Source organism: Thunnus albacares, chromosome 18 (assembly GCF_914725855.1).
Source record: "Thunnus albacares chromosome 18, fThuAlb1.1, whole genome shotgun sequence".
Classification (NCBI taxonomy): domain Eukaryota; kingdom Metazoa; phylum Chordata; class Actinopteri; order Scombriformes; family Scombridae; genus Thunnus; species Thunnus albacares.
The window spans coordinates 14,880,038-14,907,999 of NC_058123.1; the positions used below are offsets into that span (position 1 = coordinate 14,880,038).

Below are 27,962 nucleotides of genomic sequence, written 5' to 3' on the forward strand. Positions count from 1 at the left end.
AGAGCAGAGCAGCATTTGTGGATTGAGAGCTGCATTGTCATATACTGTAGCAACACAAATACTTATATTTATTAAATGTCAATAGTTGAATAAACATTTGAAGGAGTTTTTGTCAAGAGTGTTCCATATGTTACATGGTGAAGGGGAAAACATATATTCAATAGCATCTGAACATAAAAGTGTAAAATGTGTAGATCCCTTAAGAAAACTGAGTGAATGCATTAAATGCAATATGGGACATCATTATAATAATGTCTTTACTTGTACCACACCACTTGGTAAATGTGAAATATGAAATCTTTACTTGAAGTTGAATTCAAGAAAATGGTTTATAGCAAATCTTATTTCTCGCCAGCTTCAAATTTATGAAGTAATTGGTATGCCAAACTAACATTGTTACCAAAAAGTCCTAAGGTTTGAAAATGTATTCTAATTGTGTGAAAGTGTTGTTTGTTGCTGTTAAATGTAATAAAAATTATTTGAGAGTAAACAAATTGAATGACAAATTTCCAAATCTTTTTGAGTAATCATGACGTTAGATGAAATACTAATAAATTTAGCAATTACGTTGTCATGCACAGATACAAGTTCTGTTTGATATCAATCATCTTCAGTTAAATTATAAACACAACCCTAATCACAATCCCAGGAATACAAGAAATGTTTACTCTTTAACATGAGCGGTCCCTCCCTGTTTAACTCTCTAACGGGGAAAGTAATTCTTGCTGTGATTCAGGGTCGCATAGAAACTCTACAGCCTCAGCTTGGGGTTGTCATGACCTATCAAGGCTGCTGTTAATTAGGAGACCTGAGTTCAATCCTATAACGAATCACTGAGGTCAAGGCACGAAGAGGCAATGAGCATGATGAACATATGAACCATGTGGGGGTGAAAAGAAGGAAATACTGAGGACGGGTTGGAGAGAGGAAAGTGATAAAAGGAAAAAGCGGCTGATATAAGCAAGTAGGTTGGAAGAATCAAAGAAATTGATACAAATGCCGTGAGATGAAAATGCCACAGAATGAAAAATTGAACAAAAGCCAAGTATCATCATGTCTAATCTAAATCTTTTCCATCTTATCTTGCCCCCTCAATGGTATGTTCAACAAACCCAACATCCTGCTGTCTGTGCAGTTTCCTGATCGTCCTTTTTGATGGACGTGCTGGAGCCAGCAGGTCCATCTATCTGTCCTTTAATGAGATGAGCAGGAGGGAGGGCTCCAGGAATTGATAGCTGACATTCTTGTAGGTTCCCTCCTGCTCCTGCCCCTGTACACCAGTTAGGGGAGGTAAAGGCCGTATATAATGACCGACTCCAATGTACTGATTTACAGTGCTGACCCTCGGCACGCCCTTACAGCAGAGACAATGGTCTCCACACAAGGCAATTAAGGAACGTACAACAGATCCAAGAGACTGGCTGTCACCATCCCTCATTTGGCTTCATGTAGTAGCCATTTTTTGTAAGATGGCTGATGGATAAGAAATGATGCAGACATCAAGAATTTTAACTGAGACAGAGCATTTGTGTTCAATCATACGTAACCAGACTCAATTCTACTTTCCTAACACCAATTAGAGCAAACTAATTTAGTAAAAGAAAGAAGACAAGGCATTGTATCTGGAATACAATGGGAAAAAAACTCAGAATTTACTGCAATTTAGCCCTAAATGGTCCACTCATGACCTCGCTAAATATCTTTTTTTCCCTTTGTTTATTTTGAGCCTTTTTTTATAAAATGAAAATCTGAATGAAAACATTAAAAATCTGGGAGAAACAAGCTGAAACATCACATTAAGATTCTTTTGGAGCAATAAAGACTGGAGGAAATAGCAAATGGACTGTATTTATTTAGCACACATTCCCCCACTCACGCACACACTCACACACCGATGGGAGCATGCTACCATGCAATGTGCTGGCCTAACCACGGGGAGCAAGTGGGGTTCAATATCTTGCTTAAGGACACTGCAACATGTGTACAGGAGAAGCCACAGACTGGAGGGAAAACTGTATATGTACAGAAAGTGTACTTTCAGTGTACAGAGTAACTGCAGGTGGGCTAGCTCTCAGTTTAGGTGCATGAAACAGTAAATCAAATTATTAAGTATTAATCGAAGACAAATACTGAAAAGGTGAGACAGAAAGCTAAAAACACTGAAAGGAAATTCAGAAACATAAGGGTGTCAAAGTAAAAGGAACTTGTTCTTTAAGATCTCACTTTAGACAGAAGGACTCAGGTGACGACTTATGACCCTCCTCTGTAGGGCCCGAATGTGGACCTCCATAGCCTCCCCACAGCCAATGTTTTCTGGCAGGTCATAAAAGATAATTGCGTTGCCTGGGCTTTTTAAGAGTTAGCCAACAAGTGCTCCAGGGTGGTCAAGGGGACTTAATGTGTGTTTACCACGACACAGAGACAGTGAGACTCTACCTAGCCACCCAGTAGACAGCAGATAAGACATCAATCTACCCCACCTCTCCAATTTAGGGAAGAAGGGATGGAAGAAGAGGAGGGGCTGTTTGAGGAATGAGTGTTGCTTGCACCATACACCATGAAGTAGTTTTGGGCTGCACGCACCATTACAATCCACTGAACAAGTGTGTGTGTGTGTGTGTCTAATCGTGTATTTGTGTGTACTTGATTCTGTGTGTGTGGGCTACGGCAGGCCCAGATCCAGCAATCTACAGGGAGTCGTTGCCCTATAGCCCTAGCCCTGCTATAACTTCATTAGGTGTGTGTGGAGGTAATGGCACCATGGTCCAGGAGCTCGTAACATGGAGCCAGAGGCCTATCGGCTGCCCGCCAGCCCAGCCCACACAGATACTGCGCTGGTATGCCTTTGTATAAGCTCCGGTTATATGGGCAGAATTAGTCTTTGGTGAGGAGACACTGTAACTTAATATGATACTGTGCTTATAACCTGAAGTGACTGGAATCTCTTCAACAACATGGGAATTTGATAAATAGATTAATTCTCACTAGACGTATATAATTCTGTTGGGCAATGTGAATACAGACTAAGAGCATATGTAGACAGAAAAATTGATTCTAAACTCTGAGATAATCCATACCTTTCACACCACTGATGTAATAAAGCTGGTCTACACAGTCCAAATTCTGCTGACAGACAGATTGTGGTTACTGCTTTGTTGGAGTCAATGACAGAATGAGCAAAAATGTGCTGCTTCTTCAGAAATAATATATTAAACTCTTGGATAAAGCAACATAATCTTAAAATGTTGCACCCCAAGGTGTAACAATCGATTCCAAGTGGAAAGGATTAAAGTGCGTTATGTCATTGTCTGTAGTCTATTGTTTTATTGGTTGTCACTCACTCTCACGCCAGCTGAACACAAAGTCAGAAAGAAAGGAAGAGTTACTATACACCAGGGATGTCTTTATAAAAGTAGCATAGACAGATACACAGAAGATAATAGATTGCACATAGACATTAAGATGTTTAATTTTTCTCTGTTGTATTGTTCTCTCTCTTTTTAAATTCTTTCATTTTAACTATTCACAAATCTCTCATATCTTCAGATTTGAAGAGTTTTGATAGATATTTAGATATTAGATATTTCTCAAAATGCAAAAGGTCTTGGGATCAACAAATGAGCCTACAATAAAATCGGTTTAAAATGTTTTATACTTTGCTGCTAATAAAAGAGAACTTTCAGTGCAGATTGAGGAGTGACGAGGTTCATACACCACGAACTACTTGTCGTATCTGGTTTCTTCCATCGACTAAAAGGTCCAGCTTATTTGAATAATCGGCCTGGTCATGGACACAGACACGCACATGCGCACACACACTGATTGAGTTGCACATCCCATTTCCAAAGGGAGCCTCTGTTTATTTATTTGCTATATGTCTGAACTTGCCTGTCTTGATGTTGTTGTGTTGTAAGTGAGTTAGAAAGGGGCCCTTTATTAAATCACTGGGCTCTCCTGCTGGAGTGAGACTATCCCACAGATCTATGGTAATACACAGCCTGGGGTGGAGGACAATTCCATTAGTGGAGGGCAGGGGCTGGGGCTGATAGCGCTACAGATAGGGCCCCGTCCGTACTACAATACCTCTTGGCTGACTGGCCGTCAGCCTGCTTAGCCTGAAGTTTTATAGAGCTAATCAGCACTGTTTGCACAAGTCCGAATAAATCTTCCCACTCTACATGAGTGGTAGACATACAACAACAAAATATTGTCACTGCGATCCAAGTACCTGGCTCCTACTGTAAGATGATTTGTATCAAGGGGGAAATGCAACAGGAGAGCTGATTAGAAGGAAATACAACCTGGGTCTTGTTTTCATAGCTTTGGCCATCATTCCTATTGGGTATAATAGTATTGTACTCAGCAAGGTAATATCTCTGTCAAATCATACAGGTTTTAATATACTGTACACTCCCAGGTTAATCTAATTTATTTGGAAGAGAAAACAAATGCAGTGAAATTATTACCAAAAATGTCCCTTGTAAACATCCATCACAGTTTACAGACTGACTTCCTGGTTCAACTTTGGCCTACAGGACTTACCGTAGTTGTGTGGGCAAGTTTTCATTTGCAATGGGGGATTACTGAGACTCTTTTGCCTCCAAATAAAATGTTTTAGACAATTTGGCTAAACTGTAGGCTTGCTTTACAACCTTTATGATCATCTGATTGCTCATGTTTTCTGCCCAGTTGGACGGAATCACCATGTTTCTACACTTATGTGAGTCCAATAACCAACAGAAATGATGCCCAAAAATGTAAAAATAAGACCCAAGTGTAAATAAAGCTGATTTTTTCTTTATTCATTAATATAAATGCAGCGTAAAACAGGTAGTACAATATCTACTGTAGCCTATATGCTGTTGGAGCCACTCTGTGCACACAGTAAAACATAGTTTAAATTTTTGAGCTAACCTTGACAAAGTAAAGCCAAATGAGTGAGCAAGAATAAGCCAGGCTTTGGTAAAGCCTGTGATGAAAGCCCACCACTCTTGTTTTTATTGTCCACTCTCCACCAGGCGGAGTGTTGTGGGAACTCTAGAGAGTTGTGGCTGCTGTTTGATCACACCATGGGAGTCTGACCTGTCACTAAGTGGTGGCAAACATGGCCCACACACAGAGCAGTGGTCGGCTATGCATGTATATGTGCGTATGTGTTTCCCACACACAGCGCCACATACCTCACCAGAGGAGGCAGGTCACAACGTGTTAGAGTGTTGAGGATCCATAATAGCCATTTAGCCTTCAACAGCTAATATCAGCATTGTTGATTTACAAGGAATTGGGTTGTTTGGTCGTTGGACTCAGGAGCTGCTTTTATCAAACCTGTTTGACATTAGCTGGTATGAACATGCAACTGAAAAGATACATACACACACATATATACAAAAGAAATAATAATAAAGTGAAAAAAAGATATTAAATAAACTGGTATTTTGCATAAGCTGTTTCCAGTACTGGAAGCATGTACCATACAACCCACCATGTAAACTAGCATGGCACTGGCTCTGGTTACCAGCTGTTTGCAGCCAGGAGGAGTGACAAGGGACCGGAGGGAGCCATCGAAACTCCAGGGACTAAGACAGAAGCATGGTGACAAGTGACGACAACGCCCTCCCTCATGCATGTGTCCCCACACTGCAGCACCCTCAGCAACAAGACAAGACAGAGATCATGCACCATGCTAGGCTAATAGCCACGATATGCTCTGCTGAAGTCAACTCTGATAGAGGCTTAGCTCTGTGATCACCGCTGATAGGGGAACAATGTGACTCGCAGATGTCGGTTTACATATAAGCAAAAAAGCAACTTCACTTGTCTCATGAATAGTTTCTGTATCCAGCCATGAAAACTTGAGCAGAAAACTTAGAAAACATCCAGAGTCTCTAATTAATGATTAGAAATTGGTGATCTGCAGGATTTGAACTTAGATTCACCTTCACAACAGAGTGTTGGGAAGTATCACACTGGTGCTAATGGAGACTGTTTGTGTTTGGTGTTTGTTAGATGTATTTGTTGCAGAGGCATGGCGCAAACAACATATGCATGAAGGTTTGACTAGACACACATACAAAAATTTAATTTTGTCTTTTAAAGCTTCGACTCTTTACACACAGACATACACACACACACACACACTCTACTTGCCCCTGTGACCAACTGGAGACCAGAGAGACATTGACATGACCCAGATAATAGGCCCAAAGTCTTGCCTCCACAATTTGATCAATTTGCAGTTTCCTCACAATCGCAGCCACTGTGCTGTCCCCCGCAGCTACTGTGTAGCCCCCCACGCCTGGCCATGCAGACGCATCACTGCTCGCCACAGCAAGATGCTTGCCTTTCTCCCCTTTTCCCCCCAAATCACCGCTAAGCCTGCCTGATGCCTGCTGCTGGGACACAAACGTGCTCTTGCTCCTGTCATCTCTAAGCAAGCACAGACAGGAGGGAAAAAGGCTGACAGTTTGTCTTGTACCATATGCCACGTGGCAGCAAAGCCTAACTGATATGGCTGGAGTTTGGGCCACAGCCAAAGGCTCTTTTTTTTTTATCTATTCTATTTTCTTCTTCCTTGCATGTGCCTGTGTCTTGGGCGGAAATGTGAAACAAAATCACTGTCTGGCCTTCACCAGGCTGGATTTACTGTCTTGGCCCAGCCAGTGCAGGGAGCTGCTTTGATCGTTATTTGTGCAATATTTCAGACAGTACTCACAATAGGTCTGTGGAAGCCACTGATAGCTGAAATAGCCTCTACAGAGCTCATGTGGGATTTGCTGTGCTGAAGAGACTCCAAGAAAACAACACTTAAAATGTTAGGAAGTAACTATCCCCGCCTTCTCTGTGCCTCAAGACATGTTAGTCTTCAGTAAAGCCCCTCAATCATGAATTCACCTGTGGGGTCTTTCCATACACAGCACAAAGATTGGAATTTGAGCAAGGTTGTCGATAGTTTAGCATTTGCTTGTGTGGTAGACTGAGCAAAGGCAAATTTGTTGCTGGTGATGTTTTTAACCCTTGAAGAGCTGCATCACTTTGATCATTTTCCTCAGAGTAGAAAGAGAGGTCAAAGACCCTCAGGCCACAAACAGATTTCTAAGAAACTAAGGGTTTTTTTCAGCTGTCAGAGGTGTGAGGAGAAATGTTGTGTATATACCATATCTGTGTATGCAGCTTTGCCTCCTGAAGTTATGGGGATTTTCCAAACTTGATATGATATACCTAATGTGCAAATATGTGCATTGCGCATAGTAAAAAGGGACAGAAATATGATTTCTAACTGTGACAGAGACACGCCTGCAAACAGGTGAGGTGATGAATGACGAACCTGATGATCTGGGTTCTGATTCCATCTGATACAAAGATTTTTACTGTGAGAGAGGTTAAACATTTTTTTAATTCATAAATTATACAAAAAAACCTTTTCTTAGACCTAAACCAATGTGCTTAAGCATGCTGTAACTGATTTAGTACTATAAATGGTTGTAATAATGTGATTTGTGATAGAAACACTGAGCTTCATAGGTTTGTTCTTATTTTTTATTTATTACTACAATGGTGTAAAATAATATACAAAAGTCTACACTTCTACAAGAAAGATCACTCTTGACCTTGTAATATGTAAAAACATGTAAAAAAAATCTTAACTCATCGTCTAGTTTTTTCCAGGAGCTTTCAACCACATCTCATAGATCATCATCATTTTTAACAATTTTGTTTTGATCTATTGTGTAAAAGAAAACTCGAGTTTCTGTAATAGATGGAAAATGTCACATTCTTATCCGTCACATATTTAACATGTCAAAGCTCCAAACTCCAGTGCTTCCATAGACAAACCTGCTTAGCATGTTGTTGCTGTCACTCAACACCTCACTGATGTGTCATCCTTCGCAGCAGCTAAACCTGGAACTGGGACAAAATGGTCACCATTTTCGCTCCAATGGTTACCTTCCCACCTTTGCCGGGGCAAGCGCAAGACGGGAGACGGAGGCCAGGAGTTGATGAAAGAAATGACAGGTGAGTGACAGACGCCTTAAGGAACAAGATGTGCGAGGGGTAGGGGGATGGTAGAAGCGTGCTGGCCATAGCGCCACAGGTAGACAGATGCCAGGGTGGGAGATTGACGCACCTTGATGGCACTGGCAGGCAGATGTGACACAGGTGAGGAGCAGAGTTGGGTGACCTTCAAGGCTCCTCACAGCTGTTTCTTTGCCCCTGTCAGACAGATGCACAGAGAGGCAGCCTTACACTGGAGACACGTGTGTTCATTTGCACAAACATGCTCACACAGTTCTGTATGGCCAAGACAAGACAGGGGAGTGAAAGAACATGTCTAGTTAACACAATATTTTATAAAAAATATATATATCTCCACATGCCTAGACACAAGTATAGTTGCCGTCTTTTTGATTGCAAGGATGCATCACTCTGTGTGACCTTTTAGCATACACATTAAACACTAACTTATTGGCTATTGACCAGCTTCTTCCACCTCTTTTCTTCTTTTACCCCCTCTTTGCTTCCACCCTTGCTGCCACAGCTCCATGACAGGTGCCTGATGTAACTGTTGACCGTGTCACCATCTCCTCCCCTCCTAAATCTATCTTCTCCTCCCTCTACACCCATTCTAATCAAATTCTGAGTTCATTTGAATTAACTAATGTGGAGCCAGCACAACCATCTGCTGGTGACTATTATGTTGTGTGAATAACATATTTGGAAATATGTTATTTAAACAACATAATTGTCATTATGATCATGTTTTGTTTTTGTTGACCAGAGAAAAGAATGGGAGACATATGAAAAAAGTTAAAATTCCTCTTGCAGTAGAATATGTTCATTTCTCGTATCTTTATACTATGGGTATCAATTTGCAGCATCCTTGTATAAAGCCAGTTAAAGCAATTTGTTACTGAAAAACATTATGGAGTAGTAGGCTACAATTGATGTAATTGTAAGTTTGTGACAGAGAAATGCACAAATCAGCTATAGTCATTAGCATTACTGGAAAAAGAGACAGAGTGAGAGATGTGATGACAGAAAGGTAGGTGAAAAGCCAGGAGGCCTCAACAAGTATGAACAATATAATCCCAAAGAAAACACACGCACAGTGTCATGCTATTGAAAAAAATGTGTGTTCCAACTTCTGAACTTGAAAGAAAATATTAACCATTTATTAATCATAATCTTGTTCTAAAAGCATTAATTGAGTGGTTGAAATTGCGTAACTTACTGTCAACCAGCCATGTGAGCAAATTATCTGCAAAAAAATCATATCAGTGACCATTTAGCATTATCCTATGAAGTCTACTTATTTAAAGAAAAATAGACAATGCAATGAATCAACAATAGAAAGCATCTCAAAAAACATCTAAAAACAATAATGCTTTTCTCTATGCAGATGAAATATAAATTAATCAGAAGTGTGATATTTTATTCAGGGGGCCTCAGTAGCAAGCGGGGCACCCATCTGTCTCTCATCTCTCTAGTCAGCCATGTCATGTGGGACTGAAGTGAAAGAGAAAGAGAGCCTCTCTGATTGCCTGCCACCCAGCTCTTTGCTGCTGCTCAGTGTCACTGCCACTCACCCGCCGTTGTGATGTGTTCGTTCCTCTCCACCTCCATTAACGTCACTCTTGGTCGACACGCTTGCAAATGGAAAGGCGTACAGGCCTCCAAAAGAGGGAAAGGGGAAACGCTTCATATATGTTTTAGGTGTACATGGACACTTGAAAGGCAGAACAAGAGTGATATTTTTTTTTTATTTCCTTAAGTAGGCCTGCATTAACGAAAATGCTGCTGAATTTCAGCTTTGAAATGTTATTCCTGTACCCTGAGGAACTTGTCTACAACCAGAACCCTCCAGTTGTTATCCTAGCTTGCTAGCTAAGGCCCCACTGTCAGTGAATGGAGATGTTTCAAGCAGACTGAGTGACGAGGTGCATAAGAGGTCAGCATTCTAAAGGGGCGACCAATTGGATCATGACCCATGAGGGACAGATATGGGCAAGGGATTTAGCCTCAAAGGTCGCACCGGGGTCAAGGAGTGTCTTGCATTCCAGTCTCCTAATCCTCTCCCTGCAGTCTGGAACGCCGGCCTTCACTGCTCCACACATGCATGCCCACACACACATAAATATGTATACCTCTCACATACTCTGAGTCTCTGTGCCCCGCACGCCAGCAAGCACAGGTTGTGGTGATAGACTGGATAAAGAGACTTAAAATAAATGCACGCCTTGCCCAGTCTTTTCTCCTCTATGCCTTACGTAGAGAAAGCGTGGGCTTTGGGTGCCCTCTCCTCTCAAATCCCTGACCTTCCACTTATCCACCCACCTCCTACCGGGCCATCGAGTTTCCCCCATGCTGAGACACTGGAGTGCTGGGGATGTGGGTAATTTGTCAGGGCAACCCGACCCCCACTTTTCATGTCTTTGTGTGTGTCAGCATGCAAGCATGTGTACGCACCGGGGCTTTCTCCAGGAATCTCTCAGACTATGTCGCCAGTCTAGGCAGTCCCAGACAAGTCAGTGTCAGTGGCTGCGAAAGCACTGCTCATGCTAGTAGCTGTGCATTGGAAGCTGGGGCATCCTGGTCACGGCAATCTGAGCCATCCATCAGCCCGATGTGACGTGCATGCCACCCAACACCAAGTAGCATTTGTGCCCCCTCCCCTAAACACTTCATGCGCAGACACAGTGTACAATAGATACTATACACGCCTGATGATTTTGGAAGCTGAACCTGTTGACATTTACACTGCAAAATCCCACCACATACAAAACGCAGTGACAAAATTGCTCCATCTGTGGCTTGGGCAGCATGTAACACAGCAGTTTGTGTGCAGCAACTCACACCAGGCATCACTCTCCTACTGTTTGTGTTGGAGTGGCCCTCCTGCTGGGCCTTCAATTGTGCCCCCCCCCCACCCCCCCCCTTACTTCCTATTCCACTACACTATACCAAACAGAGCCAAATAAAACACAGGCTAACATAATGTAGCAGCATGTCAGTGGTGGGCCCTGGAGCAAGGCTGAAACATGAACCGCTGTGTACCAGCCATTAGGACAAGAGTAAAGGCAGCTACGATTTCTTCATAGCCACCCAGCCCTTATGTTGTCCAGCCCAGTGCTGGGCCTGTGTGTGTGCCAGCAGCAGATTGAGTGATGTATCCTGTGTGGCTGTGGTGTGCTCAGTGGGCCAGAGAGAAGTCCCAGCAGGGGACTACTTCTCCCTTGGCCCCAGGGCCACTGCACTTCATCAATCTCTCCACTGGGAAAGACCTGCCACTGGATCCCAAGTTTAAAACAGGGGCAGGAAAAAAAAGAAAAGTAGGCAAACTGAAGTATGCAGAATCCAAGAAATATGGTGGAGTAGTTCAGGACATTTAGCCAAAAGCTTAAGAGGAATTCAATTTAGTATATTGTGGATTTCATTCATGCAGATTTATTAATTTAGCCTTCTGAGCAACATTCATCCAGTTGCCATCTTAAAAGCATTTATTCACTGGTTACCTGACAGGATTCCTTTTACTATGTTCTTTTAGCTTTTTTTTTTTTTTTTTTTTACATTTTTTATCCTTGTAATGTTTTTTGTTAGATTTTTTTTTTATTATTTCTTTTGAGAACTTTTTACTAATGGTTTACAAACTTTCATATTTTTTGTCTCACTTCAAGCAGGTTTGCACTGAAATGCCATGACATGACAAATTAGTAAACAATATGCTAAACACAAATTTTCCTTGAGGCAAAAGACGCAATAATCTCCTCAAAAGTGACAGTTAAAAGACGCTCAAATGGACATATTCTGATTTTGGACTTATCTTCATAGTTAAAAATCCTGGAAAAAATGTGAAGCTTACTACGTGTGTAATCTTTAATCTATTTAAAATCACACTGTTGTCCACACATAGCCCTCTAAGATTTAAACAAAAGAACATGAAGGAGATCATTCTTTTGGACGTTAAAATTTTTTCATAGACTGATGTGGTGTTAATTCTCATAGAGGGGCCGTGCTATGGTAAAGGGTGTGGTGGCAGAGCATTCTGGCACTGGATCTCATGATTGGCTGGAATGACACTGATGAGGTGAGAGCTGATAGCTGCTGTGTTTAGGCCTAACTCTTCTCACGGTAAGATATACTTATACTTGCGGCACTGACAAAATCCCAGTCATGATTCTAGTGGTTGTGTCCCACATGATACTAACACAATAAATTAAAAAAGAATTAGGAGGCATTTAAAATGTGATCTGGTTTACTTGTCATCGCTTGTGTTGCTATAGTGGGTGAATCCTCTCTGTCTCAGTGTTGGGACCTTGCTGTGTTTGCCTTAGAGACAGAATTAAAAGGAACCATGAACACACACACACACACATTTAAATGCACATGCTCTGGCACAGTTCCTGACCTCAGATGAGGGCCGGGTGTGCAGATTCAGTGAAGGTGAGAAATAGCTAGCCTCCTCTTGTGTTGATGATGACTCCAAAACTTGAGAAACATGTAGGGAATTTCTCATGCCTCAGCGGGAAGTAGGGATCCCCTCTCACTCTTGCTGTCTCTGTCACTGAGCCCTCTGCATTCTACACTATAGTTAGATTTATTTAAGTCATGTTATGCCAATAAAAATCCTTTAGATCTGAATCTGATTTAAAGATCGTGGCCTATAAACATTTGCCTATAATTGTCAAGTAAGAGAAGATAAACTAAGCTGCATTTCTAAATTTAAACAAAAATACCAAGTTTATTGCCTCCAGCTGAAAATTATATGACATTGAACAGAAGTATAATATACTGGAGATTTTCTCAGTCATCTATTCCAGCTAAGCAGCTTTTAGGAGTTGAATCATTACTTTGTCAAGTCAAGAGAAAGCCATGGAAGGAAAGCAAGAAAGAATGGACGAGCCAAACGGAACAAGAGCCAGAGCGGGTGAGGAGAGTTGGTTTACAGTGCAATCAGCATTAAGGAAATTGGTTTGCACTAGCGCTGCGAGTGGAGAGAGGTGATTGATGCTAAGCTAGGCTAGCAGGAAGGAAGTGAAGAAATTAGCGGTAGGCCAGGGCACTGAGAGCTGTCAACTACTTCCTGGTCAATCTGGGGTGTGAAGTATGCCTCAACTGCCAGCCCTCGTGTACCACTTGTGCTGGTACAGATTTGTACACACAAACACATACACATTTGAAGACATACACACATATTGTGAAGGCATTTTGCATTAAGCACGAGCTGTGCGTTTACAAATGAATACTTCTATTTTCATGTCTGGTCATTTACACTTACCATTATCTAACAGCACAATATATCAACATCATCCAAACATAAACGTAAAGATAAACCGCCCACAAATTATGCTCCAGGAGAAATTCCACAATGGAAATACAAATATACAAACACAGCCCCATAAGCACAAAACACAATACATAAATCCAAACAAAACAAAATCTACATATGCATCCATTAGTGCCAAACACTGTAAATTTGATCCAGTTGTTAAAACAATAGTTTACAGTCCATATAAAATAGAGCACGAGGAATTTATCCATTATTTTTCTTGTCCTATCTCATGCTTTAGAAATAGATTTAGAATGTGCAAAAGCATTATCAAAAAGGTATTCAACTAAAGCTCCATTCTCAATTCTCAATTCCTGGATCATGAACAATATTTGTCATAAATCATGGTAAAAATGACAGTATATAATTAAATGAATTACACCTCATTCAGCTCACAATATTCACAGATTCTTTCATCTCAATCACACCTCTGTATCGTTCAGTTTCAATGTGTACTTTTAGGCAAACTATACTTTCTTTCTTAAATAAACAATAAATTCTCCATTTGGCTTTTGCCAGATTTTTACAGAATTACACGACCACGGAACATGAGTACAGCCTGACTCTTCCAAACTGAAACTTGAGTAGTACATCTTGATTTAGGAGTCTTAATGTGACAACTGTGTGCACAAGCATGCTGGGAAGCGCACACACTTTGACATACAAACGCAGAAGTAAATTCATGCCTACGCAGTCCTATAAAACAGGAATGTTTCACTATTTTTTAAACAGTTTTCAATCACAAAGAGACCATATGACCCCTTTCTTGATCTCAGCTAACTTGCCTCTGCACACAAGCCTTCAACAGCACATCACACAGTTCAGTCCTTGGGGCACCGTGTCAAAACTTGGCTCTATGCATGCCAACAGTGCAGCCACGTCAAGCCCCTGACAATAGCAGTAGTAGCGTACATGCAGTGTAATTAAGCAAGGCAACAGAGGACAGGCACAGAGGAGGAGAAGACACAAAGATGCCCTTGATACTTGGGTGTCGGCGCTGACAGCATTTCCTCTGACAGCTTCATCTCGTTGGCCACCACGGAAACCCTTACGTCTCCTGACATGTGCTTTACTCATCCCTGCCTCGCAACTCTGTTCCCTCAACATGACGGGAAAGAAGGGACTGTAGGAGGGAGAGTTGGAGATGGATGTGGGGATATGATGATGGCCAGTGCTTGTTGGTATCAGCGGTCAAAAATAAAAGAAATCGAGTGTAACCATGGACACAAGTGTCATTGGCCTACAGTGTGGATGAGAAAGGATTTGTGAGTGGTATGAATTTTTAAGGATAATGAACTTGCTACCTAAATCATCTAACAGCCATATAACATTTTTTTTTGTAGGTCTGTTTTTGTTTAAGTTAGTGCAATTGTATGCTTCAGTTTCCCATAAAATGAAGCCAGTACAAGAGAACACAGGACATGGTGAACCCACAAGAACACAATGAAGAGCTGAGAAAACAAACAGGAAATCAGGAGGAAAGTACATCAATTAAATGGATTCAAAGGAAAAGAATAACCCAAGGTCCTACCAAGTAGCCACTCTAGATTGATCTTTTAAGAGAACTATTGTTTGAGGGCTATAATTTACAGACTTCTTCCAGAAAAGCAATGCTACATTTTCCTAAAAGTTTTTCCTTTCAAGGTAAAGAGTGAGTACTCGATAAGTCATTTAGCCAATGCCATTCAAGGTGGTTTAAAGTGGTTAGTGTCTCAGATGTGACAAAAATGCACAACAGTACCAAACACTTTGGAAAAATAATCAGTAGTTGGAAATATAACCTAAAGAAAAGAGCTGGTTTGGATGATATAGAAAACCGAATTGTCTAATGTTTGGGTGAGCTCACCCAAATTACAAAAAAACAATTTTCTCATCAAGTGGTATCTAGCAATGCACATAGTATTTTCTAATTGTGGTGGTCACAACATTGAACTGTAGCTCTAAAAAAATCCATAGCAACTTCTCTTTCCAGAATAGGTGTCCAGTACTCTGGATAAGAATGTGTTGTTTACAGTTTTCATAGGGACTATTTCTTCAGTAGAAATTACTTTAAAAGAGAAGTTGACAGTGAGTGCGGTAATTGTGGAACTGATTCTGGAAAGACAAGACGAAAATGTTTTGCTCCTTGCTTTAAAGAAAGATTGTAGCCTGAGACAGAGCAAGACCAGAGACCAAAAAGAGAGATGGCCATTTTACAGAAGCCCATCTTTTACAAAGCACTCCATTCCTCTCAGGCAGGATTGAGTTAACGTCCCTTCCCTCCCTCTCACCCTCTCATCCCTCCCCTGCCCCTCCCGTTTCGCAGTGACTTGCTGTCTTGATTTATCTGATGGAAGGAATTCTGCACAGGGCTCTGGCTCTGGTGGTATCCCTATACTGTAACCTTTTCCCCCAGCCAGATGTTCCTCTCTCAAAACACGGTAATGTTCATCCCCAAATCCCCGTACAAACATATCAAGTGGTCGCTACATGTTTACGTGGGCCGTGGCCGACAGAAGTGACAGGGACAGTGACACAAGCATTGGGGGTTGGAGGGCAGACAAGGAGGGCAAGGAAGAGAGAAGTAGACAGACAGACAGACAGACAGACGGAGATGTCAGACATATGCTCACGCCAGCTGACAGCACTATGACCCAGAGGAGTAAGGGGAGATAGGGGGCAGAGAGGGGTTGATAACTCCCACAAATGTTGTAATGGGTGATACTTCGAGTTCAGCAGTTTGCCTGGATCTGAGCGCCTGAACTGATTTATTGTATCCTAACTTTTTACACTGAATTTTCCTTTTACATGCTTTTTTGATTCAGTGCTGAACGATCCAACAAGAGGTGAGGATGGCTTTTAGTGGGGCCACAGTAAAACCAGTTTTTGTAGGGCACAAGGGCTTGACGTGCAATATAGTTATGATCATAAACATGTAAATTAGGAGTTTTAAATATATGTCATTCCTGAACTTAAAACAAAGTCCTAAAAGGTCATTTTTTCTGGCTGGACCACAGGGAGCAACCTTATAAATGTGAACGTCCGTGACTGAGTGAGTCACTGACTGAGGGATTATGAAGGAAGGCCGCCGAAAGCCAACCAATGGTTTAACTTCATCACTTGCCTCGGCCACGTGTCACCACTTCCTGTCTCCTTTGTTTCAAATTAAAAGCCCTCCGGCGTTTCATACACGGTTCAGCCATATATGTTTAGGTCTTGTTATATTAGAAATTAACACAAATCAAATTGTGACTTACGAATTCATTGCTCTCTCTCTTTCTCTCATCTAGCAGTCAGTAATAGATGAAATATAGCTAAAATATTGCTTCAAATCTCTCAAATTTAGCCGTTGGGTTAAAAAAACGGAGACCAAATTTTTTGGCCCGTGGAAAATTCTACTTTAGTATCAACAGATTTCACACAGTATTTGTGGGTGATTACGCCTGTACATCTGCATATACATGTTCCCCTTATACGAGAAGAAACATATTTCACCAGCAAGAGAGGGGATAAGTACGAAAGAGAGATCGAGAGAGAGGATGATGACAATGCTGATGATGATGATGAGGGGTAAGCTGTGTCAAGGCCCTGACAGCTTTGACCGCCTCAGCCAATATTTGTCACTTTCATCGTGCATGAATTCATGATTTGATGTGCCTTAATTGATTCAGCTCGGCCTGGCACTGTCTGTCTGTCTGCCCCTCATCCCTTCCCCCCACTATCTTTCTATTTCTCTATCTCTATAATATCAGCGGGAATATGGAGACTAGGCAGACTAAAATGAATGGATTGGAGGAAGAACAGCCAGTGATGCTGCCCTCCCAGTGACCTCTTTCATGACACAATGAGCCCCAAATGGCAGACATGACGGAGGATCAAGTGCTTCAAAGTGAGCCAGGCAGAGATAAAACCCAACAGGCCCCTTGGATGATGAACGAGTTTTGTAGCAGGAAAAAGCCATCATGTAGCTACCATGACACCTGGGCTTTGGTGCACAGGCCCAACACATGTCACATCATGTAGCTAAAGGAAGAAGAAGAAAAAAAAAGAAAAAAGAAATGAGTCGTCCATGAGCTTAGTTGGATGACGCACTGGTGTATACTGTATTGTTTCTGCCAATGTTAAGTGTGTCCTAATTGTACAAAATTGTACAATTATAATTATAAATCTTAGAGGGGCTTTCCATTGTTTTTTTCTCATTCAGTTATCATTTTTTGTAATAATCAGTTTTTCAGATGTTTAATGCCCAGATTGGATTTAGAACATCATTATATGCTCTATGTGCCCTGTTACCATGGTGTTCAGACCAAGGTTACCCATTCTATGTTTCTCACTATGTGTGTCTTTTTTCAGGCCTGCATTGTTGCTGGGGCACATTTACCTTGGTTGTTCTCAAATAACCCATGTTCACTACAGAGAAAAACCCAAAATTGATTTCCACCTCCTTTATTGTAGATGGCAAAGTATGCAAGGTTTGAGTGGTTCCCACCAGAAGTGACGCCCTCCTCCTCTTTTTAGCCTTGAAGCAAATGAATGGTTGTCGAGTGAGAGGGACCAACAATACGTGTGTCGTAAACACCTCGCCCTGTCTGTATGTACTGTGTGTGTGTGTGTCAGAGGGGGTCATGGTGGTCATAGACTTTTTCAGTGACAAACAAGAAAAAATCTTGGAAAACCTCATTATGTTGAAGTACGGTAAAAAATGCCTTTGAACACCGGTGAGGATTACTTTGGGGCACAAGTTACTTCAGGGAACATAGTGTAAAAATGGTTTATACAGTTCAACACCCACCTTTTGTGCATGTGTTGAAAGCTGGTAAATTTCCCATAAGACCCTTTTGAACTGAGTGAAAAAGGGTTCAACTTGGCTAGATGAGAGCTCCACTATAGATGTAGAAACATCCCTAATAAATGTGAAGATGCTTGCATGCTTTTTACAGAAAGCATAATTCTACTTTATCTGCCGTTTCATGTTGGGTCCATTCAAGTAATGTGAGATACCTTTAATCTCAAGCCAGGGTTCCCCGTTTTATGATGAGTTATGGGTAACACTCAAGTAGAGAAACAGAAGGAGCAGCACTTTCTTTACAATAAAGCAAAGAAGGCCTGCGCTGAACCTGTCAGCTTGAAATTTAAATGCATACTTGATTGCTTTTAAAGTGGGTGCCACTGATATCCTGCCATGATGTTAAGGCTTCTTTGACGGGTGGTAAAAGCCTGAGAAAAAACTTCTTACAGGGAAACATCAGGAAGGTGTAGTTGCAAAAAAACAAGTTGTCATTTTATTAAAAAGAGCATCCTGTGTTCCAGCCCCGCTCCACTCCAACCCCCGCGCATTATGTTGCTGTGCTGATGTCACATTGATTATGCTGATCGTAAACTGCCTTTGTTTGTCGCTCGCTCCCTCCCGTCAGTCATCCATCTGTAAGGATGAGCAGAAGTCACACTAAAAGCCATCTTTTCCATGTTTTCTGCATTTTCAGGTCGCGCTGCAGATAAAGGCAGTCCCACTGGAGGCCTAGGCGACTCCTCTTTTCCTTCGCACTCCAGTATATTAATTGCTTTTTAATGTTTCCCTTCTCTCCTGAAAGTTGTTGCATACTAACAAATCAACAACAATAAGGTTCTTTTTGCTGTTGCGGGCCACAGCCAAGACTAAAAGGGTACAGTCACTGAATAATCCATGCAGGATGCACTGGAATGAAGGCTTCAAGCTGGTAACAGAGGAGTTGTAACAGGAGGCCATTTGGCTTTCTTTCTGCTTTGTCCCAAGTGTCCTCCGCTCCCAGCTGTGCGCATGTCGCAGAATGGGACTTTGGTGAGAGCGAGGATGGGAAGACGTAATACTGATCCAACTAATCCAGCTAACCCAATGAAGCATTGTGACATGCCCTCTCCCTCTTGAGCCACAACTTCAGGCAAAATTTGAGTTTTTAGCATTCATTATTAATCTACGCAGTTATAATAGAATAGACTCCCTGTTCTGCATTGGCTTTTAGATCAAGTGTCGTAATTATGCCTGAATCTCAGGAAAATAGATTGTACCATATCCTGAGAAACATTATAGTTTAATGAATAAGAAGAAAAAATCGTCTAGTGTTTTGTCACAAACAGTCACTTTACGCTATAACATATTTTTGTTGTGTGCTCAAACATTTTCAAACCAAAAAAAAAGCAGCACAAATTAAACATTTCAGTTTTTTGAATAAGAACAGCAGCCATAAGCACAATTTGATAGTATGGGATTGGTTTTTAGTTTTTAATTTTGAATGAATACACACCAGCTCCCTCTTATATTTGGGAATCTCCTGGTAAAATATGTCTGCGTGAAGACGGTAGTATTGAGATAAAAAAAAGTTTAGAAACAAATTACGTGATAAATTAATTTGCTGCAGGCTTAAGCAGCTCTTTGATATTTCTGCTCGGTAGCCTGCAGCAGAAACAAGAGCTCTCACTGCTTAAGCTGCTAACCTACAACTTGCCACTGCCTGTAACATGATTCTTAACATACAAGTGAAGCAAAGACGGAGGTAATCAGACATGCTTACAACTTTGTTATATGAAAGAGGTCATAACCTAACTACATGATTAGCAGGCTTACTGTAACTAATGACATTACACATTCAGCTATATCTGTGATTTGTTTAGGATATTAAGAGCCTACTTTACTGCTTCCACTTCATTTGCCTTTTATGCCCGACTTTCATCTTTTGTGGAAGAATGCATGTAACATTTAACAATAACTGTGTATTTATAATTATCTTTGGGTGTAGAAAAGAAAAGTACAGTTTATTTGCAAAGTACATGTTTGCATATGCTCACCCAATCAGTAACACTGCATTGAGTGAGGAACATGCAGGGTGCAAGGGGGGTCATCAGCGAGTGTTTGGAGCTTGAGTTACAGGGCCAGCATCTGCCATCCGGCCATCAGGCCCTCATATCCATCACTGGCCGATGGCGTGGTGCAGCCCGGCGTTTGTAAAAACACCCAGAGGAAATGGAGTCTCTGGGCCAGACAAGAATAAAATTAGCTTGATGACTAAGTTCCTCCTCAGGTCCCAGCGGGAATAGAACTCTGCCATTTGTTTTCATTACTTCCCTTGGCTGCAGAAGGGAGGACGACGTGTGTGTGACTCTGTTTGCATGCATATATGTTTGGGGTAGAGAGTGCGTGTGTGTTTGTGTGTCTGCGTCTGCTTCCATCCCTGCAAAAAAAAAAAAAAAAAAGCAATGCACAAAAATGGGCATTTTGTCATTTCCAGTACTGTATGGGTTTAATCAAACATATTCACTCGTAAACACACCACTTTGATTCCAAACCTCCTTCCATGTATAATGTCTGTGCTCGGTCCGTAGAGGTGACATTACTGTTTGGAATTGTTCCACCACCCTTCATGGCATACAATATTGGCTTTGGGCACTTTATTGCATTTGCCTCAGAATATCTAATAAACACGCAAAGGTTATAAAAATTGATTTGCTCGCAAATGTGTTTTCATTCATTACCAGTCCTATGACCTAAGCCAAGTTTTTGCTGAACTAAATGTGCAACCAGCTTATTTTTGGTCAAAACATAATATATTTTGTCACTTCAGGCCAAAGAGGAAGTTATAAACTCGAGAGAAAAAATTGCCTCTTTTCCATATATCTCTACACAACCTCACATTCTCAGTATCATATGCACATAATCAATTGGGCATTGAAAGATTACTCAGCATGCATGAAACCAATAATGAGACGGTTCTTCTCATGCAAGTGATAAAGATAACCAGAGCAAAGTATGATACACAGACAAAGTATGTTAAATTAAAATTAATATATTGACTCCAACATGTAAATCATTTAAACATCTGTATTTCTAATAATATCCATTTAAAATTCATGCAATTACAGTATAGAAATATCTACTGAGAAATATTGTGCCCATTAAAATACATTAATTGGCAGCTAGACAGCAACCTGTGGTATTTCAGTGTCCCAGCATGCTCGCAGTACAGAATAAGTGTCCTTGTTTGTACTACAGAAGCACAAAATAGAATCACAGAGAAAGCAAGGAAGTGGGAGCCCCTCTCTCTTGTAAACACGGCAAGAAACTGCAACACTAAAGAAATGTCAGCTGTATTTACTATTGTTTAGCTGCTAGTGCACCTCTGAACTTCACCTACTTACAAATACATTTCTCTGCTTTTAATACTTTTCGTACACACACACATACGCATACACACACACACACACACTCACACACCTCTCAGATTAGTTCCAGCTTTTACCCAGGGTGCCTGTTAGTGCTGAAGTGAACATCTTGTACTTCTTTAAAGCATGTAGCATTAACACCTTTGCCCCCTGTGTAAACCCTGAGTACTGACCCACAGCAGAGAGTGAGAAGCACACACAGCTCTCCGGGATGTAGCAGTGTGTAACCGGCAGATCTGTGTGCTAATGTTACCACAGCACAGAGCAGCACTTTTCGGTCAAACCTCCATAGGAAGGAAGGAATCAGGAAAGGGAATATTGGAGGTGATGGAGAAAATGAAAGTGTGTGGATGTGTGTGTGTGTGCGTGTGTGTTCTTTGGTAGAAGAGCTGACAAAACAGGCCAGGAGGCTGGTAAGGCCTTGAACCAGAGGTGTGAACAGAGAGATCCGCTCACACATTTGGCATATCACACGCAGGCAGAATTTATTTTTGCCTAATATGACCATTTAAGGCTCAGTTTACCAAATTACAGGAAAAAAAAAACATATTTAGCCCACTGACCTTTAGTATTATTTAGCTATACAGTTTTGGTTATACTTGCCCAGGTTTTAAGAAAGCCATTTATGAGATTTCTTCTGCTAACCCAATACAATGAAGCTGAATTAATATGGATTTGTGCTGTTCACCATATTGAAAATTACATTTTCAAACACATCAGCAGCAACTTATGATAATATCCTGGTAACTCTGAATAATCAAGACAACTCATTGGAGCTACTTTCTACTGAGGAAATAGTTCCTATTATTGCTGTCGAGGGAAAATCATGAATCTCCAAGACATCAACTTTTCATGAGCTAAGAAAAAAAGCCCAGTTTCCAGCTTTGTGACAATCCATTTTCACATAATGAAATCGTTTCTTAAGGGGTTACTTTCAGACGTAAGAGAATTTTCTTATCACAACACTTAATCAGTTTATATAAAATAGTTCTAAATGACCTAATTTGGAGATACGTGGTTTTCACTTGACAGCATGCAAACTGTTGACAGCATGAATTAGTCTGAGTAACAGGAAGGCCGATTCTGGAAAGACACATTACTGTTCATTTTTTAAACGTCACTTTTTAGGGTAGCAGCAAAAGTTTAAGAGACAGACTACCAAAACCTGAGGAAACAAAGCCAAACTATCTGCATGGACAGATAACACTGGGGATAAGACAGATAATATGTTTTTTGTTTGTTAGTGTGATTTGGGTGAAACATCCCTTTAATTTGTGATTTATTTCCACATTGAGCTTCCTCACAAAACAATATGAAACTGCTGCTTTTGCAAACAAACACATACTGTTACATACTGTCCACCTAAACAGTAGAAGACATACACAGCACAGAATTTATAGTCTTTATGTGTATATTGACCATAGCATAATGCATTTAAACATGCATCTGTAGGAAGATAGAGAGAACGCAGATCACGGAAGAATTACACGACTTCCCAGAACCATTGTTGTTTGAAAGGGGGAAGTGATTTTCTCTAATGTATCTCTGTGTTGTGTCCTTGTCCTCCCACGACTGGTCTGCAGACCAACAGCTAGGGGTCCTGCAAAACGTGGGTCAAGGCGAGTGTGTGTATGTCAGACAACGAGAGAGAGAGAGAGAGAGAGAGAGAGAGAGAGAGAGAGAGAGAGAGAGAGAGAGAAGAGAGTTTGCCAGTGACAAGGAAGTCAAATAAAGGGAAGAAAAGCTCCATTTCCCCAGCTAAATGTACCCCAGGGAGGCGTAAGGGAGGGAGGGAGAGAGAGCAAGAAAGAGAGAAAGGTTATGAACCGACAATACTCCTGCAAGGCTCCAGATTTACAACTACCAAGCCCTAAGAGCTCTGCCATGCTTATTTCTACAGCCTGTTAAAACAAATTGCAGCCATGTTTCAATCACCCACATCCTCTTGCTGCTCATCCGCTCAGGCCAGGCTTTTGGCTGCAGTGTTATTTCTCTCTCAATTACCCCTGAATAAATACTTTCCTCTAGTGAGGCAATCTTCATCCACTGGAAAGTCCCCACATGCTGTACACACTCTCACAAACCCCGAGTACTCTCTCCGCTCTCTCTTTTTCTTCTTATGTCAACCGAATTTTGCAGTTAGTTCTACACCGAGTGAAACTCTCGACTGAGGAGGCATGGATGAGAGCACATGTCCCTCTCGTATGTATGTTTGATTGCAAGTTGTGGTAGAAGCCTTTTGAAACCTGATATGCTGCTTGATTTGGGTTCAAATGAGAGAGAGCAACATCGGGCAGAAGGAGCAGGGCGGGGGTAGAGGATGGTTGGGGGCAGGTATGGGGTCAGAAGAGTGTCTTTTTCACGTTGCAGATTAGAAGCAGATGTCGGTGGGATTACACCGCCAGTGTCATCACTCACCCCGCAGCCCCACCTCCATCCATACACTCATAGTACACGCACGCACACATGCAGAGAGGGTTAAAAAAGTTGAACAGTGCTCTCAGCCATCCGTGCAGCTACAGGGAGGGCAAAGAGCATCAGTGACTGGTGTGATGCGCCGTGCCACAGCTACATTTCAAGCTGAATCAAAGCAAACTGAATTGTAATAAAATATATTGAGCATGGAAGTCTGATTCTTGAACCCTAATTCTTGAACAAAGCTTTCAATTGAACATGTCCTTCAAATGAATGAATGGAATCAATTCAAAGACATGAACAAACCAGAAAAAAGAGGACGCAGTTCCTTAAACGACTACTGGAATGTATTTATTAAGAAGTAGCTGCTGGAATGCGATGTACATGGAAGTGTTTAACCACTGAATACTGACTTATTGCTTCATGAAAGTTCATCTTAATCTAGATTTGTACATTTTTTGCTGGGGTTTTTTTTTTGCCGGTGGATCAGTTTGAAATATTGCCAGAGAGGAATGGATTTCATTAGAGCTCTGACAAAGCATGGAAAAGATAAAGCTCCTGTTTTTTACTCCTTTGGCAGGGCTGAGTCTGGCATGAAAATAAAAAAAAAATCTAGTTCATGAATGAAAGGATCCAATTCACTGACCCAAATACTTAGTGGATCCATTTTTGAATGAAATGATCCAACTGAACCAAACACTTGAATCAAACAGTGGCAACAATTTCTTTTATGAGTCAAGTATAAGTTCAGGCATGTACACACACTGACTGATTAACATATAACCTAAATAAAATTATGTTTAATTATAGTAGTAATTAATGATCATAAACACCCTCAATTGTACATCATAACCATGGCATCTTGGCGACAGAAGAATTTTCAGTGTGTTGAACCAATGATTAGCATTTTATGATGTTGTTAGCACCGACCATTTTGAGAACTTTTACAATCTGTCTGGCCATGAAAATACAAATATTTCATCTTGCTGCCCGGAATTTTTTTTTAAAATGTCATCAAATGAGACTTTCCTCCTGATGATTACATTTTACACTAAAGTTAACAGTTATGCTGCATACCTCTCTCATGTTTCTACAACTTAACAATTGTGTAGACCCAACCCCACCACCACTGACCTCAGTCCAGTGCCCCCCCTTGGGGCCTTGAAGTGGTCCTGACTTGGAAGATAAATGATGTGACTGAGGAACTGCAACTACAGAGAGCTTATTGGAGCACCTCTGAAGTCTGATGTAGAGTGCAGATGGGTTCTAATCCTGAGATAGGTCCCTTACATGTTCAAATGTGTGTGCATGTGAACATTTTATACATACTTTGTGCCAATAAGTGAGAGCATCTATGGACATATGAGAGGAAGTATGTTTATAATGCCTATGTGTGTGGCATTAGCAGGCATGGTCTGCAAGGTCTAGGCATGTCAGCTGCGTGGTGTTGTGTGGTGTTGGTACAGAGGACAGAAGCCCAGGGGCTCCATAAGAGATAGCTGTGAGGGGAGAACTGTAATCCACAGTGCTTATTTTTCTTGACAGGAACCACACTGGGGCTGTGAGGATGGTCACAGCTGCTGAGAACATCACCACATCATGATACGCGGTGTTGTTATTCTGATCACTAAAACCGGCTAGTGAAGCCTGGCAGCCTTTTTCTGGTGGTGGTCAAGGGTCTTGACTGGATGTCAGAGGTAGCTGGGGATCAACTATGACTGTAAGCGTTCATAAAAGATTTTTGGAAATATGAATATGGGAACAGCTTCGCTTGGAGGAGACACTGCTCAGTGTGTTTGTGTTTGGGAGAGAGGGAGACCTACTGTAGTGAGAGAAAGAGGGAAATGTGTGCATGAGCTCAAATCACAATGAAATTTGAAAACATTTTTTAAATATATGGAGTTATCATTCACTGAATTAACACAAAAACCAAGTATCAATAATTTAACTTTTATATACAATTATTCAGCCTCACCACAGTGTAAACTGGGGTCTCAATGATGTTTGATGTTACCCACTCTTGGACTGAATCTGTAATCCTCACACATGTTAAGACCAGAAGTCAGGTCACAAATATTAAAGTGTTTGATATGATCACAGCAGCTCAGAGATGTTCTTATTTATTAAGACTCAATCTGTGAACTCTTAACAGTTCCAGATAATCTGTGCAGACCGTTAGTCCCAACTAAGATTGAGAATTGTCATGATGTCCTTGTATGGTGTTAATAGGCCCAATAATCCCCAGTGCAGGGATGTTAGACCATTTGGTCCAACTTGCAAACTATTAAAGTATTATAAATAAGTCAAATGAGCCTTCATGTAAAGACCACAAAGGATAAAGTGTGGGGAAAACTAAGTTCTCTTCTAAGTAAGTTCTAAGCCATTCATTTCTTATAACAATAATTTGTATCATCACTCATGATTCTGAAATATGAATAAAAATAGTACAGCAAGATAAAAAAAAAAGATCAAATTAATCTAAGCTCATCACATCAAACAATCATATACACAAAGAAAGCCGAAGTTTCAAAACATACCGAACATTTAACCAGGGCTTATCAGGAAGAAGGCATGAAAGCTTATAAAGTGGCCTTGATATGTGTATGTGTGTGTGTGTGTGTTCTGAGATCACAGAGAGTGGACAGTTAAGGCTCCAGTCAGTGTCCAAAGATGAGAGGAGATTTATAGGTGCTGGTGCAGACAGACTGGAGATTAAAGAATTTAAGATAGACAGACATTCAGAGAAGTTCAAAGACTGCAGTAAAGCAGTTTTTTAAAGCACGTCTGCGAACAACAGCAACTCATTGTAGACACATAATTGCAAAAATTAATTATGTCAACATTCAGACTTTTTTATAGCGTTGAAATATTTAGCAAGTTACTTAAGGTAACTCACTTCATTCCACAACAAATCAACTTTTGTTTTTATAGCTTGTGTCATTTAGCAATCGGTTTCATTCTCTAAATTTTAGTTATTTATTTACTGGAAAGACGTGGAATAATCCCACCACACTGCATTTTCGCTGAGTAAATATCACATGCTAGTATCTGTTCCTCCCAAAGTGTGTGGAGCCATGTGGTCAAATCCACCCTGTGTACATCTTTATATTTTTGTTTTCAATAGCAGATGCTAAAAACACTTCAACCAACATAAAGTCATGTAACAAGTTACTCACACAACACTAGAGAAATAATGGGCACAAAACAGAGACATTATAGGCACAAGACACAGACTAAATGCTGCTCATCATGACCTATATTTAGTTTCAAAGGGTAACTTTGTCCCCTCTTATCTCCTCCACTACATGGTGACTGCATGCAAGCCTTGAGTGCTTTCTGAGAACAGCCCTAGAGCCCAGAGAGCTTCCTCTTGAGTGACTATCTCCACGCCCTTGACCCACCAGTAAAGCATGTAGACAGCCTTAACTATGGTAACTGATGCACATGCAGAGACTAAATGCATCTCTTTAAAACTCCTGTTGAGACTCTTCACAACGTACAGTGAGAGGTGCTGTTTTTTCAAGTGGTTTGTTTTGGTTTCTGCTTGGATATGGATCGTGATTGTTTTTTTCTTTGTTGATATAATTACACTAAGAAAAAGTTAGCGAAACATATGCAGCCTAAGAAACAAAATGTACATAGAACTGAAACAAAATTTTGTTAAGATATATCCCTGAATATACCTGTATATTCAGATACAAGGCACAACTCTAATAGGAAAACACCTTGGACTTGCATGACACTTAAAATGCCCACTATTTCACCGCTGGCATCAGCTCTGTGTGATGTTAATGTTTCCACTAAGTCACTTCAGTGGTGCACAACACCAGGAAACCCAACTCTCAGCTGAAAACATGCCAATCATATGCATTTTGCAGATGATACATGGATGATGCATGAGCCATTGACTGAATTGAGTGGTTGGGATCATGACCCTCTCTGACACAAAGTCACAGAGAAAGATTATGCTGTTTATCATACAGTGCACATGTATGCGTTGTATTCTTGTGTGTCCTATTTTATACTATAACTTTGTGCATTTATGAGATTT

General features: G+C 41.0%; 1 long non-coding RNA gene across 3 annotated transcripts in view; it reads right to left on the reverse strand.

Annotated features, from left to right (window-relative positions):
• Positions 1–7,528: 7,528 nt before the first annotated feature.
• The window catches only part of LOC122967948, a 100,944-nt gene continuing 80,510 nt past the window's right edge, over positions 7,529–27,962 (reverse strand). For all 3 annotated transcript variants that reach the window (XR_006398724.1, XR_006398723.1, XR_006398722.1), the window contains 3 exons: positions 9,585–9,669; positions 9,230–9,256; positions 7,529–8,211 (listed from right to left, as the gene is read on the reverse strand). This is a non-coding gene — a long non-coding RNA (uncharacterized LOC122967948). The remainder of the gene's footprint in view (positions 8,212–9,229; positions 9,257–9,584; positions 9,670–27,962) is intronic.